The following is a 14,815-nucleotide window of genomic DNA, read 5'->3' as shown; positions in this document are numbered from 1 at the left end:
TCATTCAGAGAGGCAGCATCGATCGGCTTCAGTTAGCAGTAGTAGCGAAGGAATCGATCGCTCGGGTTCAGTAACGCGTAGCCTGCAGTGCAATCGCTCGGGTTCAGTTAGAGCCCAACGCCTCCCTCGGGTTCAGTTAGAGCCAACGCCTTGCACACGCGCGTACGTGTACGAGAGAAACGCGCATCGCTCGGCCCTCGACCACCCACCGTAACCAGGAACTCCCCGAAATTTTCCTCGCCCTCGCTTATACCACGGTTTTTTCCTTCATGGACGGCCCCAAGAATGTCATGCAGCTGCGTCTCCAGCCCGCCCAGGATGAAAAACCCATTTTCTGTCATGATTTTTTGTCATAGAAGTAGGAGCCCACCACATCTATGATGATACCGAGTTTTTTCACAATTATCGTCATAGAAGTGTCATATGTATGACAGAAAAAAAATTCGTTCGGCCCAAAATGTCACGGATGTGTCTTTTTTTGTAGTGAAAGTAATTACATGGCGTTATTCAATGACACGCAGGCCATGCAATAAATAAAGACAACTCCTATGGCTCCTGCCGGTTGTCATACTCATCGACATGCAAGTCATGATTCCTATTACAAGAACATGATCAATTTCATACATCACATATATTTCGTTCATCACATCCTTTTTGGCCATATCACATCACACGACATATGCTGCAAAAACAAGTTAGACGTCCTCTAATTGTTGTTGCAAGTTTTTACGTGGCTGCTATAGGTTTGTAGCAAGAACGTTTCTTACCTACGCCAAAAACCACAACGTGATATGCCAATTGCTATTTACCCTTCATAAGGACCCTTTTCATCAAATTCGATCCGACTAAAGTGGGAGAGAGAGACACCCGCTAGCCACCTTATGCAACTAGTGCATGTCAGTCGGTGGAACCTGTCTCACGTAAGCGTACGTGTAAGGTCGGTCCGGGCCGCTTCATCCCACGATGCCGCCGAAACAAGATAAGACTAGTAGTGGCAAGTAAATTGACAAAATCGACGCCCACAACAAAATTGTGTTCTACTCGTGCATAGAAACTATGCATAGACCTAGCTCATGATGCCACTGTTGGGGATCGTTGCAGAAATTAAAAAATTTCTACGCATCACCAAGATCAATCTATCGAGTAACTAGCAACAAGAGAGAGGGGAGTGCATCTTCATACCCTTGAAGATCGCGAGACGGAAGCATTGCAAGAACGCTGATGAAGGAGTCGTACTCGAAGCGATTCAGATCGCGGTGGGTACCGATCTTAGCACCGAACAACGGCACCTCCGCGTTCAACACACGTGCAACCCGGTGACGTCTCCCGCGCCTTGATCCATCAAGGAGGAGGGAGAGGTTGAGGAAGATGGCTCCAACAGCAGCACGACGGTGTGGTGGTGATGGAGTGGCAGTTCTCCGGCAGGGCTTCGCCAAGCTCGCGCGGAGGAGGAGAGGTGTTGGGGAGGGGAGGGGTTGCGCCTTGGATGTAGTGCTGCAGCCCTCCCCTCACCCCTCTATTTATAGGGAGAAGGGGGAAGGGGGGTCGGCCCCTCTAGATGAGATCTAGAGGGGGGGCGGCGGCCAAGGGGGAGGGGGCTTGCCCCCCAAGCAAGGGAGGGCGCCCCCCTTAGGGTTCCCCCCAACCCTAGGCGCATGGGCCCTGGGGGGTGGCGCCCAACCCACTTAGGGGTTGGTTCCCTTCCACCTACAGCCGATAAGGCCCTCCAGGACAGGTGGCCCCTCCCGCTGGACCCCTGGAACCCCTCCGGTGGTCCCGGTACAATACCGGTATACCCCCGAATATTTCCAGTGACCGTATGATGACTTCCCATATATGAATCTTCACCTCCGGACCATTCCGGAACTCCTCGTGACGTCCGGGATCTCATCCGGGACTCCGAACAACATTCAGTAATCACATACAATTCTTCCTTATAACCCTAGCGTCATCAAACCTTAAGTGTATAGACCCTACAGGTTCGGGAATCTCGCAGACATGACCGAGACAGCTCTTCGGCCAATAACCAACGGCTGTTCTGGATACCCATGTTGGCTCCCACATGTTCCACGACGATCTCATCGGATGAACCACGATGTCGAGGATTCAAGTAATCCCGTATACAATTCCCTTTGTCAATCGGTACGTTACTTGCCTGAGATTCGATCGTCGGTATCCCAATACCTCGTTCAATCTCGTTATCGGCAAGTCACTTTACTCGTTCCGTAATGCATGATCCCGTGACTAATCACTTAGTCACATTGAGCTCATTATGATGATGCATTACCGAGTGGGCCCAAAGATACCTCTCTGTCATATGGAGTGACAAATCCCAGTCTTGATTCGTGCCAACCCAACAAATACTTTCGGAGATACCTACAGTGCACCTTTATAGTCACCCAGTTACGTTGTGACGTTTGGTACACCCAAAGCACTCCTACAGTACCCGGGAGTTACACAATCTCATGGTCTAAGGAACTGATACTTGACATTAGAAAAGCTTTAGCAAATGAACTACACGATCTTTTGCTATGCTTAGGATTAGGTCTTGTCCATCACATCATTCTCCTAATGATGTGATCCCGTTATCAATGACATCCAATGTCCATAATCAGGAAACCATGACCATCTGTTGATCAACAAGCTAGTCAACTAGAGGCTCACTAGGGACATGTTGTGGTCTATGCATTCACACATGTATCATGGTTTTCGGTCAATACAATTATAGCATGAATAGTAGACAATTATCATGAACAAGGAAATATAATAATAATCATTTTATTATTACCTCTAGGGCATATTTCCAACACTAACTACACGCGCCTCCATGGTCGGCGCCATCATCAACAGTGGGCCACGGGAGGTCGGCGCCAACCTCATCCAGATCAGTTGCGCCGGTGTCCTGATGCAGCGGCTTTGTTCCGGGCACGACGCGAGCTCGGGGGCACATGGCTGTCGTCGCTCGTCTCCGGAGTCACGAGGAGCTCGGGAGAGTTGCTGAACTCCCAAACATCACCGCTGCTGCCAGAGGAGCCGTTGGGGGAGCGGGTGGCAGGCCTAGCCCTTGCCACGTCGATGTCCTGGCTGCCTCCTCTGGGGCAGCACTCCAGCCGGCGGCCTTTCACGTCGAAGACCTTGAAGAGCATCAAGGAGGCGCCGTCATATTCAAAGTGAATCATGAGGGCACCCCCTGTTCGGCAGACCCGGGCAATCTCGCCCCAACCTCGGGTCATGACGACCTTGCCCGGAGCGACGACTTCAACCTCCGCTCCGGTCGCCGGGGCACTGCAGTCGGCGTGCTGCAGCCAAAGCTCGAGAGGCCCCCTCGACGGCATCTCGGAGGCGAAGAATGAAGGGAAGCGGATCCAGGTGCTTGAAGGCATCGCGGCATGGAGCACGAGCTCGCGAGAGGAGTCCGCGGCGTGGGCCCCAGGAGCGGCGGCGCGCGCTGCCATGGCTCGTCGACCTCGCCTGCGGCACAGACGGCGGTGCTCGCCGTCTCCTTCTCCAGGGCCCTCGGCCCGGTGTAGGGGTAGCGGGAACCCAGGAGGTGGTCGCTCGTACCAAGGCCTCGTCATTTCCGGCCACGCAACCTCGTCGCGGGGGCACGGGACTGGCCGTTTCTTCGGCGGGAGCGCGTCAGGCCCCTCCCGGGGGGGGGGGCTTTCCTTTCTCTTCGGCTGAGAACCGGCGGATCGGTGCCATTGGCGCCAAGAGCAGAGGAGGAGCAAGAGAGAAGAAGCAGGCGGAGCAAGGAGAGATGGACAATGGGGGCTCACGCCTCTCCGTACTTATAGTCTGAGGAAGGCCAACCGCTGGCCTCCACGATCACAGGTAATGATGACTCTTTTTGCATGCGGTAGGGACTCGTCAAATCGGGCAGTTGCCGAGGCAGCATGGGGAAGCGGAGACGCCCATGTCCAATCAGTCGCCACGTGTCCACCAAGGCCGCAGGCTATTGGGGCCCGCGGTGCTCCGCACTTGCCATTTGGCTTCGCTGCTAAGCCAAGGCCGAGCGCGCCTTGGGCCCGGGAGCTACTGTTGGTGTTCTGGGAACGGGGGTCCCCAGACTTGCCTGCCTGCGGCCTGCGGTGTGGCTCAGCAGTGGCCCAGTACGGCCCGTCTTCATCAACCCAAGATCAAAACCATCGCGAGGGGCCAAGCCTCGCGGCGCGGATGACGCAAGGCCTCCTCAGGGGCGGCCTCGCCAGGCAGGCTCGCGAGGAGGCGGAGAGATCAAGGCAAGGGTACCTCGCGAGGTGCACATGACGCAAGCCATGACGATCAAGACTAGGCGGGCGCCAGCCTGCACAGTGTCCTCATTTCCTCTTTGGTGCAAAGGGGGCAGGAGCAGGCGCGGAGTACCGAGGCATCAAGCAAAGGTTTCCATATCGGTGCAACAAGATCAAGACCAGCAGGACGGCAGGACGGAGGTCACTGTGGAGCCCAAGACGGCGTCATCGTCAGTGCCTTTGGCAGTCGAAGACCACCTTTAGTTAGGATAGCATGTACTAGTTGTCTCCTTCAAATCCCGCCGTTGTGGAATCCCTTCCCGCTCAATATTTGGGAAGAGGACCAGGGCCTCTATAAATAGGACTAGCCACCACCATAGCAAGGGGACAGATTCATTCAGTTCATCCACACCCCACACCAGCACAAGAACACCTCTCCTCGCGAGGCAGTTCTTCCCCTTGTATTGTTCATCATCAGCCCAAGAGGCAATCCACACACCACACACTGGAGTAGGGTATTACACCACAATGGTGGCCTGAACCAGTATAAACCTTGTGTCCCTTGTGTTTTTCATCGTGTTAGCTTAGAATCGCGGCGAGGTCGTGGGTGTGGATCGGTAGGGAGAAGATCTTCGTGCGCACCCCAGAGTTCGAACCTTAAGGGTTTTGCCGGACCCCGATATCCGACAACAACACCCGCGCCACAATTACGAGTCGCACAGTAGGCAAAGGGAATTTTGCAACCTTCAAAATTTTTCCATCTGGATAATATTCTTGCGCCAAGGACATGCACACATAAAAAAAATCTAGGTTCTATACTAATCACCAACACCGCTTTGCTAACTAACAATTGTTCTACGGTAATTTCATTAAAAAATATACAAGTACAAAGTTACAAGAAGCAAAGAAAATTAACCAATACCAGTTCTAGGATACATGATAATGATCATAAGTGTAATTCAGTCCAGATCTTTACTCTTTTTGCTTCTGTGGATTTGCCTTGACCTGTGCTACCCACAGTCCCTCTTTGAGATAATCTTTCCAGCAGACCATATGAGGAGTAGCAGATATGGAAATCTTGTCATTACTACATGACCAAATGCCCCAGCCGCCTGCAATGATAATTTCCAGTGCAATTTCTTTGGGAAGTTGACAACATATGAGAGAAACTTCATCAAATATGGAAATGCCTCTCTGGCGGTGAGGAGTGATTTGATCCAGCAGTGTAATGCAAATGAGCAGTTCCAAATCAGATGCGCTGCAGTTTCCTCAGTGTTATCCTACAAAGAGCACAACTGTAGTCCTGTAAATGCATGCTCCTCATCTGCAACATATTCCTAGTGTTAACTCTGTCATGAAGCGGGAGCTAGAAGAATATTTTGTGTCTCAGCCTGCAGGACATGCTCCAGATATCTTTGAAGAGATGATGTGCAGAGCTATTCCCAATCAGTTGTTTATACATCTTCATAGATAAGTATCCCAGGGAGGTCCATGTATGACACCATTGGTCAAGGATCCCTGTGTTGGCTCTATTGGCAATGCTTCCTTGCAGAGAGTTAAGCTACTGGAAAGCAATGAGAGATAGAGGTCCCTGAAATATCATGCTCAGGTCTTGCAGATTGAAAGCTTGTTGTACTGTAATGTGTTTGCTGTTGGAGAAAGAAAACAGCTCAGGGTATGAGGTGTTAAGAGGTTGCCCATGCCATTTATCTATCCAGAACAGTGTTGTGTTCCCCAATCCAACTTTACACAAGGCATGCTCCTTGTAAGCTGGTAATAATCTGAGAAAGATCATACCAGCCGCTCTCGAGGTTGACTATTGGCATAACGAGTCTCCCAGATGATCTTTACCCATGGAGTTTCATATTTGTTGAGGAATTTGTGTAAGAATTTCATGAGCAGAGTCTGATTATGAATAGAGGTGTCAAGGACCCCTAAACCACCATGTTCTTTGGGGATGCAAACTTTCTCCCAAGCAATCATGTCCATACCTCTCTCCCTGGTACCAAATTTTCTCCAGATACAGTTCTTCAGGTAGATGTTAAGCTATTTAGCCACTATCTTTGGGATCATCAGTTTACACATGAAGAAGATTGGTATGCCGTAGAACACAGATTTAACCAGTGTGAGCTTATCTCTAGTAGATAGAAGAGTGGAACAACATAACATCCTACTTTCAATCTTTTTGAGCATAGGAGCATAATCCTCCAATCTAGGTTTATTCAGGCATAATGGGAGGCCATACTTTCGTGGGAATGAGCCCACCTTACAGCCCAACATAGAGGAGAGTTGGGTTGTTTTATCATCAACAATGTTGATTGGGATTAAGGTGGACTTGGGGTAGTTTCCTTTCAGGCCACTGTAGGCTGCAAAATGAAGTAGCAGACTCTTGATGCGATTTAGTTGTGTGGCTTCAGCATTAGCCACCAGAATAGTGTCATCTGCATACTGAATTATAGGATAGTCTGGGCATGAGTTGTGCATCATGGGGGATTCCACAAGGTCATTATGCATTGCTTCATTCATCATAGTTTGTAATAGATCTGCAGCAATGCCAAAGATCAGTGGAGAAAAGGGGTCCCCTTGTGTGACTCCTTTCTTGCAAAGGAACTGTTTGTCCGGGACTCCATTAAGTAACACTGAAGAGTGAACAATGCTATATATTAATTTGATCCATTGCAGCAATCTGCCACCAAAAAATGTATCATGGCTGACCATATCAAAAACCTTCTCAAAATCCAGTTCAAGCAGGACAATTTCTTTCTTGGACTGATGGCATTGGTGGATATATTCATAGGTCCATGCTAGACAATCCTGTGTGCATTTGTTGTTAAGAAATCCATATTGGTTTCTATGCACCAATTGCAGAATTATTTTTTGTAGTCTGTTGGCAGAAGTTTTGTGATGATTTTGAGCATACGGTTGAGGAGTGAGATTGGCCTGAATTCAAATGGTGTGGCAGCTCCATCAATCTTGGGACGTGAGTGATGAAAGATATAAAGGTCTCACCTCATGCCCCCTCCCTTTTTCTTGCACATTTTCCATCACGCAAGTAAATGCATCTTATTTCCAAGATCATCATCTCCTCTCCGCACCAAAAGCCAGCTATCTCATTCCGCTATGGCCTTCCAGATTTGACAACTTGAAAACGACTGTCATAGGAGGGGTTGCCTAAATAACCGACTTGAAAAGTAATTCCTCCGTCCCATAACGTAATAACGTCTTACATTATTGGAGGAAGGAGTATTTCCTTTCCGCAAAAAGATAACAGCTTTTCCTTTCACCCTTTAATTCTCTGACATAAAGAACAGCGGAGAACAACAAACAAAAATGTAAATATATGAGCTGAAACGCAACAAAAGAGCACAACTCACATGCTTAACTGAGGATGCATATGACTTGTCACACTCAAGCCGGAATCACCTGCAAACCTGATGAGAATCGGCAAATTTGTTTCGTGGGCAGATGATGACATTTCATCTGACAGCCGGGGGCTCCACCACTCGCCAAATCTCTATAACAACAAATAAAAGAAGAAGAAACCCAGAGCTGTTCTCTCACAATAGCCGAGAACTCAGACTCAAAACTATAAACAACATCTAACCTTTTTTTTCCTCCTACCCAGACAATCTACAGATCACCATCATCATCAGTGGTTCCAGCCTCTCTCCTTGTCCCTGTTCTGGTGCACGCCGCCCCTCGGCGCACCGCCGCCCGCCGGCACGCGCCGCGCCGCCGCCCGGCGAGCGCTGTCGATGCCCTGTGCGGCCGCGGCGGCGGCAACGGCGCCGGCCCTCCTCCCGGCCTGCCCCGACGGCGGCGGCCGGATGACCACCTTCTTCTGCAGGCTGCGGCGCAGGATGCTGCTGATCCTCTTGCTCCTGCTGCCGCCCTTGTCGTTGGACATAACAGGCGGCGAGCTCAATGGCGGCGAGGAGTACTCCTTGATCTTGTCAAGGGGTGACGCCGCCGCCAATGCCGGTGCAGGCGTCTTGGCGCCGCCGGCGGGGAGCGGCATCAGCGAGTTGCGGCGCGGCAGCGGGATAAGCGAGCTGCGGCGGGGCTGGCGAGCCCCTCCGTTGCAGAGCGAGACACGCCTGGCCTTCGCGGCGGCGTCTGGGTTGGCGTTCTCCTTCTCCTCGGCAAGGGACATGAGCTGGTTGAAGCTGTAGGTATCGCTGTTGTTGCTGTCCGAAAACGGCTGTTTCGCCATCCCGGGATCCTTTTTGGGTGCTGCTGATAGTGGCGGTCTCTCCATGGTGGTGTTGAGGTTCCTCTCTGACATGGGGCTTCTCATGTATGTGCTGTTCTCTTCCATCTTGTGGCTTTGCTGCTGCTGCTGCTGCTTTCGCTCGACGTCTTGGGCGATCTTGTTGTCGACATGCTGCCTCGCTATCTTCCTCTCGACCAGCAGCTGTGATTCCAACTCTTTGATCTGAAGAAAAAAAGAGACACATCAACTCTTCATGTATATCAGTTTCAAGGCAACTTGTACTATTTCAGCCATGGTGGTTACAAGTTGGGATGCTGAAAAATGCTCACAGTACCTTATCTTGGAGATTCATAGTGAGCAGGTCCTTGGCCTTGTTCTTGGCTTCAAGGGATTGGATTGTTTCTTCCATGCTCTTGATCTGAGCATCTTTGCTCTTGCAGTCCTGTTTGGCTCTCCCAACCTGGCAGCAGCATGCATTCAGATTAAACATATGGATGCTAAACTCGTACTAAAACATGAACTAACAGGGAAAGCAATAGAGTAAGTACCATAAGCTTATATCTTGACAGCTCTCCAACATCAACTTGTTTCCTTGCCTGTCCAAGCTCTATCCCCCTCACCCTGCTCGCAAAGTTCAGCGAGCAGAGAGTTTCGCCCACGTCATTTTCGTTGGGGCTAATTTGAACAAACATCAAAGTTTTGGAGTCTCCACCTGCAGTGCTTACACACATTATTACCAAAACAGTTCAAATCATGCCAGCATAAGGAGAAGAGAAGAAAATTGCATACTTAGTGAGTCTTGCAGCAAGTGCGTTAACTTTGAATTCCTGCCAGTTTGAGAATAGATATGTTAGCGAGATCTTATATATAATCACCAGTGCAAATTATAACCAAGGTTTGAAAGTTTGAAACCTGAAGGGTATATGCTGGCTCTTAGTTGCAAGAGCAGATATGACATCTCCAAGTGCAGATAGGGACTTGTTAATATTCTGTGCTTCTTTCAGTCGTTCGCCTTGAGCATCTGTCTTTGCCACACGCTCACTTCCGGCTAGGTCAATGAGCCACAGTTTACTGTTTGTGCGCTCTCCATTCATCAAGTTTTCTCCTTTGACCATCACACAATGTATGCTGTATGGAAAATTAGTGAGGTCAGGATATTACAATCTACTACTTAGTGCACGTGAATGAAGATCTGGTGAACAACGTTAAGGGCTACAAGATACTGACCAGTGTGACCGGCTGCTGTGCTCGTTAGCATTTGTGGAACCAACAACTCTGGCTTTGCTTCCAGTTTGCAGGACGTCCCAGGCCTCATCCATGTTAGCAACTCGTGCTTCAACCAGTCCTGGTACATGATGAACTCCCTCTGCAACTTGTCTTACTTCTAGCCTGTGAACAAAGTATCATGATGTACAGTATCTTCACACAATGTTGTATCTGATGATATAACTCACAAGTGATGTACCTTTTTGTTGTTGTGCTTGGTTGGGACCCTGTCAGGAGCAAATCATGAATTTGTTCGTTGTATACTTCCAAGGCACTAACAGTAATCTCGTATTGGAAGAGGTCATGTCTGTCCTTGACTACTCGAAAGAGCTCATCCAGAATTCTATAGTTAACCCCTCGAGCACCTTCAGTTCCTTCCATTGTAAATGTTTTACCAGTGCCGGTTTGCCCATAAGCAAAGATACAAACATTGAATCCATCCAACACCGAAGTTGCAAATGGGGCAGTTTTCTCAAACACTTTCTCTGTATACAAGTTGAAGAAGATAAACTGTTAAAAACATGAGGAAGGATGCAAGGTGAGTAACTGCATCTACGAGTGAATTACCTTGGTCTTCTTCAGGGTTGAAGACTGAATCGAATTTAAAGACTTTCTTCGATGATACATGGCCTCTAACAATGAGCTCTCCATCTTTTGCAGAATCAAAGTCGATCGCCATTGAAGCTCCTTCTGCTGTTTCTTCCGTGTTTAGTGGCCGACAGCGGCAAAACACTCTTATATTACCTAAGCAGTGTGCAAGTCGCGTTAGGTCCTATTGTCAACATTTCTTGTAGTAACAATGTATAAACTGATACCAGAATAAACAGCTTACCTTTGAGCTCTATAAGCTTGTTATAAAGATCCTTGTGTTCCTTTGCTTCCTCGCTGAACTTCTCTTTCAGGTCCTTAAATTCAGATTCTAAACTTGCATATTGGCTCACTGTTGAAATAAAAAAGGAAATCATGTGTGTTGCCTTTACTTGGAAGTGGATACAGACAAGAAAACTGAAGAGTACACAACTAGTTCAGTTTGGTTAACCACTCTGCAAATCTTACTGTATTGATGAATTGTTGTAGTCATCTGTGTAGCATCTGACAAACACTTTTTGTATTCCTCTGATTCTTTCAGTAAGATCTGGTGCTCTGTCTTTAACGCCTGCGGACCATCACAATAAAGTGTGTAAGTCCATTCACTCTGTCAAGCTTAAGAGTGCACTGTAAAAAGAAGCAAAAACTTGAGGCCAAATAAATACCTTAAATTTCTCACTCAGGTCTTTCAGTAGTTGGCGCCAACGAGTCTTCTCCTTCACTTGCCCTTCCACCGCAAATGCTGCATGAATAGCAAAAGTTTCAGAAAATGTTCCCACTCAGCAAGGGAAAGACTAACATGCAAATTCTAGTTGTAACAATTAGCAAGACCAACACCATTGTCTGATTACTGATGATAGAAGTGATAAAAGTCAGTTTGCTGCAAGTGCCATGGTACAACTGATGTGGGTTTGTTTTAATCATCACAGGAGAAAGAACTGATAAAATAAGTTTGCTGCAACTCTGTCGTGGATTTGCTTGTTTTAATCGCAGAAGATAGAACTGGTGAAATTCAGTCTGCTCCTACTGTCACTGAACAAGTGCATCTGAAGTTGAGAGTTGAGACAAGTTCTTGTTACCGAGAGAGCCGACGTGCATGGACTTGCGCATCAGCTCCATCTGCAGGTCGCGCAGGGACGTCTGGGCCTCGTGGCACTCCTTGGTCTTGAGATCATTCTCCCTCATGAGATCCTCCAGCACCCTCCTGCACTCGCCTTTCTCCCTCAGGAGCGAGTCGTACTCCTGCCTCAGCTGGCCACAGCAGTCGCCATTGCCCTGCGACCAAATGCAGCGATTTAATTTTGCACTGGACACCACCCAGGAGGAAAACAGCAGGGGAATTCCGAGGCGAATCTTGAAGCCGTTACCTTGTCGGTGCGCGCGATCTGGCAGCCCATGGCGCCCTCCTGCGCCCCTCCGCCCGCACCGGCCTCCGGCGCGGCGGCACCGTCGTCGGCGGCGTCTTCGGCGTCCGCGGCTTTGGCGGGAGGACGGGGCGCCGCCGGCGGCGACGGGGCCGCGGAGAAGAGTTCGAGCGGCGCGATCCTGAGGCGGGCCGCGGGGGCCCTCCGGGCGTAGTCGGGCGTGTGGTGGATCTCCGCGTCCGCGTCCGCGTCGTCGCGCGGGGCGGCCTCCGACGAGCCGGTACAGCTGGCGACGTCCGGCTGGGCCGCCGCCGCCGCCGACGACCCCGAGGATCTGGAATAATCCCCTGAAGCCAGAGAGAGAAAAACAAGATAATTAATCCCCCGGAACCAGGCGACCTAGATCCGCTCGCGCTCGCGAACGCACGCAGGCACGTACCCTCGCTGGCGCAGGGGATGAAGTCGCGGGTCTCGGACATCTTCACCGTCTTCCTGACAACCGCCGCCGCCGCCACCGCCTCCGTCCCCACCGACGCCGCGGACAGGGCCCCGCCGTCCTGGCCGGACTCGCTGCTCCCCTCCTCCATTCTCCCGATTCGAGCGAAAGCGAAAGCGAAAGGGAGAGGGGAAGGTGGGCGGAGGAATGGATCGCGAGTTCGTCGGAGATGGGAGGTGGGAGGAGGGTTTTGAATCGGGGATTTGTGGGGGAGGGGAGGCGACCGTTGGGCGGGGCGTTTCGTTCCTTCCTCTTTCGAATTCGAAGTCCAGGGGAAGGTCGGGCTCGGCTCGGGTCGTTGTTAAATGGCGTGGAGGTGGCGGGCGGACGGAGGAGCCTCGGACGGGGACGAAAAGCGGAGGTTTGTCTGCCATGGCTGTCGCCGGAGTTAATGGGGTGGAGTAAATCCTCACAATCTCCTTGAATCACTACCGTAAATGTGAGATTTTGCTGTGCTGTTGAAATAAAATTTGCGAGATTTTGCTGTGCTGTCAAAAGAATGTCAACAGAATTTATAAGATTTTGCTGGGTGGAGCCATGCTGTCCATGGTCTTAGAGCATCTTTAACTGGAATGGGCGAAAATGAACCCCCTAAATGTTTATCGGCAAGTTGGTGTCCCCCCCCCCCCCGTCGTCCTCCTTGGCGACACGGTGAAAACCCTAGAATGAGTGCGCCGCCACCCTCTTCTCCCTTCACCACATCTCGCCGTCACTGGAGGAATGGCCGCCGAAGCCCACACCGTCTCCAAGGAAGGCGGCGGGGGGCCCTTCGTCCGTTTCGTGAGTCATGGCGACCTCTATGGTGGACTGCGCGGTGCCGGCGAGTGGAGGTGTTGTGCGCCCCGTGCAGGCGCACGTTGGCGTGGCAGGGTGATGCAAGGCGTGTGTCAGGCGCTGGTGAGCAGTGTGCGTCTAGGAGCGATTAGCAGCTTCTGGGCGTGAGCGGCTAGGCGCTGCATCGTGCGCGTCCATGCTAAGATTTGTCTGTTATAGTTGTCGCTGAAATTAATGGGGAATAAATCCCGAGATCCTCATTGAATTCTCTTACCGTAAATGTGATATTTTGCTCTGGTGTCAATTTTTTTTATGAGATGTTGTTGTGCTGTCAACAAAATTTATGATATTTTGCTCGGTAGAGCCATGCTGTCCATGCTCTTGGAGCATCTTTAATTTAATTGGAAATGGGCAAATTTGGCCCCCTAAATGTTTACCGGCAAGCCCCCCGGTCCCCGCATTGTCCTCCTTGGCAACACGGCGAAAACCCTAGATCGAGCACGCCGCCAACCTCTTCACCCTTCACCTCGTCTCGCCGTGGCTGGAGGATCGGCCAACAAAGTCCGCACTAGATCCAAGGAAGGTCTGTTTCATAAGTAATGGCAGCCTATGGATTGCACGGTGCTGGCGCGTGAAGGTGTGGTGTGCCCCGTGCAAGCGCGGGTTGGCGTGGCTGAGGTGATGCAGGGTGTGTGCTAGGCGTTGGTGAGCAGTGTGCAGCTTTCGGGCGTGCGCGGCTAGGCGTTGCGTCTGTGCGCGTCTATGCTAAGGTTTGTCTGTTATAGTTTTTTGAAGGTTGTCTGTTATAGTTGTTACTGGAATTAATAGGAAATAAATCCTAAGAGCCTCATTGAATTCTTACCGTAAATGTGAGATTCTGTTGAGCTGTCAATTTTTTTATGAGATTTTGTTGCGCTGTCAACTAAATTTATGAGATTTTGCTGGGCATTAGGCATGCTCTCAACGCTCTTGCATGAATCCAGGTTTGCTTTTACTCGCAAAAAATAATATGGGATTTAAGTCTATTTTTTAGGCAACATGAGACCATTTGTCGTCTGCGCTGCATTTTGTTCATTCTGGTCATGAACGCTCTGTCGGTTTTTAGTTGGAGAATTAACTTTATTTTTCTTTCAATAGTTATTATAGCAATTCATATTTCGTAGAGGCGTTCGAGCAAACGCAGACCACCCCATGGGCGCTATTGGGCCAGTCATGGATGGTCCTTCCAATTCTGGGAACAATTTGTGAATACTTTTTTAAGTACCGGGTTTTCCCCTTCATTTTCATGTTCATTTTTTGTGAATAACTTTTAAATTTATGAGTATTTTTTTTAAAAAAAATGAGAATATATTTTAAATTCAAGAACATTTACTTCACTCGGCAGCTACTGTCTGTAATAGCAAGCAGAGTCCCATTAAATTCATAAATGTTTTCTAAAATTATGAACATTTCATAAAGCCACAAAGATTTTTTTCTTTGTATTATTGAATATGCAAATATTTCTTAAATGTATGAGCATTTTTAAAATTTGTAACCATTTCTACAGATTTGTGAACAATATGAAAACCCATGATCATTTTTTACAATTCATGAATATATGTATCATCTCCATGGTTTTTTAATTTATGAAGACTGTATAATTCATTTCTAAAAACGTGAATATATTTGTAAATTCAAAATATTCTTGAATATTTTTGGAAAATCAAAAAGGATTTAATAGAAAACCTAACAAAACTATAAAAAAATCAGCTGAAAACCCAGGCAGAAAATAAATCCCCAATGCAATAAGCACATGGCGCTACATGAGCCACCGCCCTACGTGTTTGCTCACAATCGTAATTACTTTTAAAAAAAATGAAACTATTTAGTGGAACATCTATTT

The 14,815-nt window shown here is 49.1% G+C and overlaps 1 pseudogene; it reads right to left on the bottom strand.

The window, feature by feature from the left end:
- Positions 1 to 7,504: 7,504 nt before the first annotated feature.
- Positions 7,505 to 12,490, bottom strand: LOC123110261 (kinesin-like protein KIN-14R; annotated as a pseudogene).
- Positions 12,491 to 14,815: the final 2,325 nt, after the last annotated feature.

Source organism: Triticum aestivum, chromosome 5B (genome assembly GCF_018294505.1).
Source record: "Triticum aestivum cultivar Chinese Spring chromosome 5B, IWGSC CS RefSeq v2.1, whole genome shotgun sequence".
Lineage (NCBI taxonomy): Eukaryota > Viridiplantae > Streptophyta > Magnoliopsida > Poales > Poaceae > Triticum > Triticum aestivum.
This window is presented reverse-complemented; position numbering and strand designations above follow the sequence as displayed.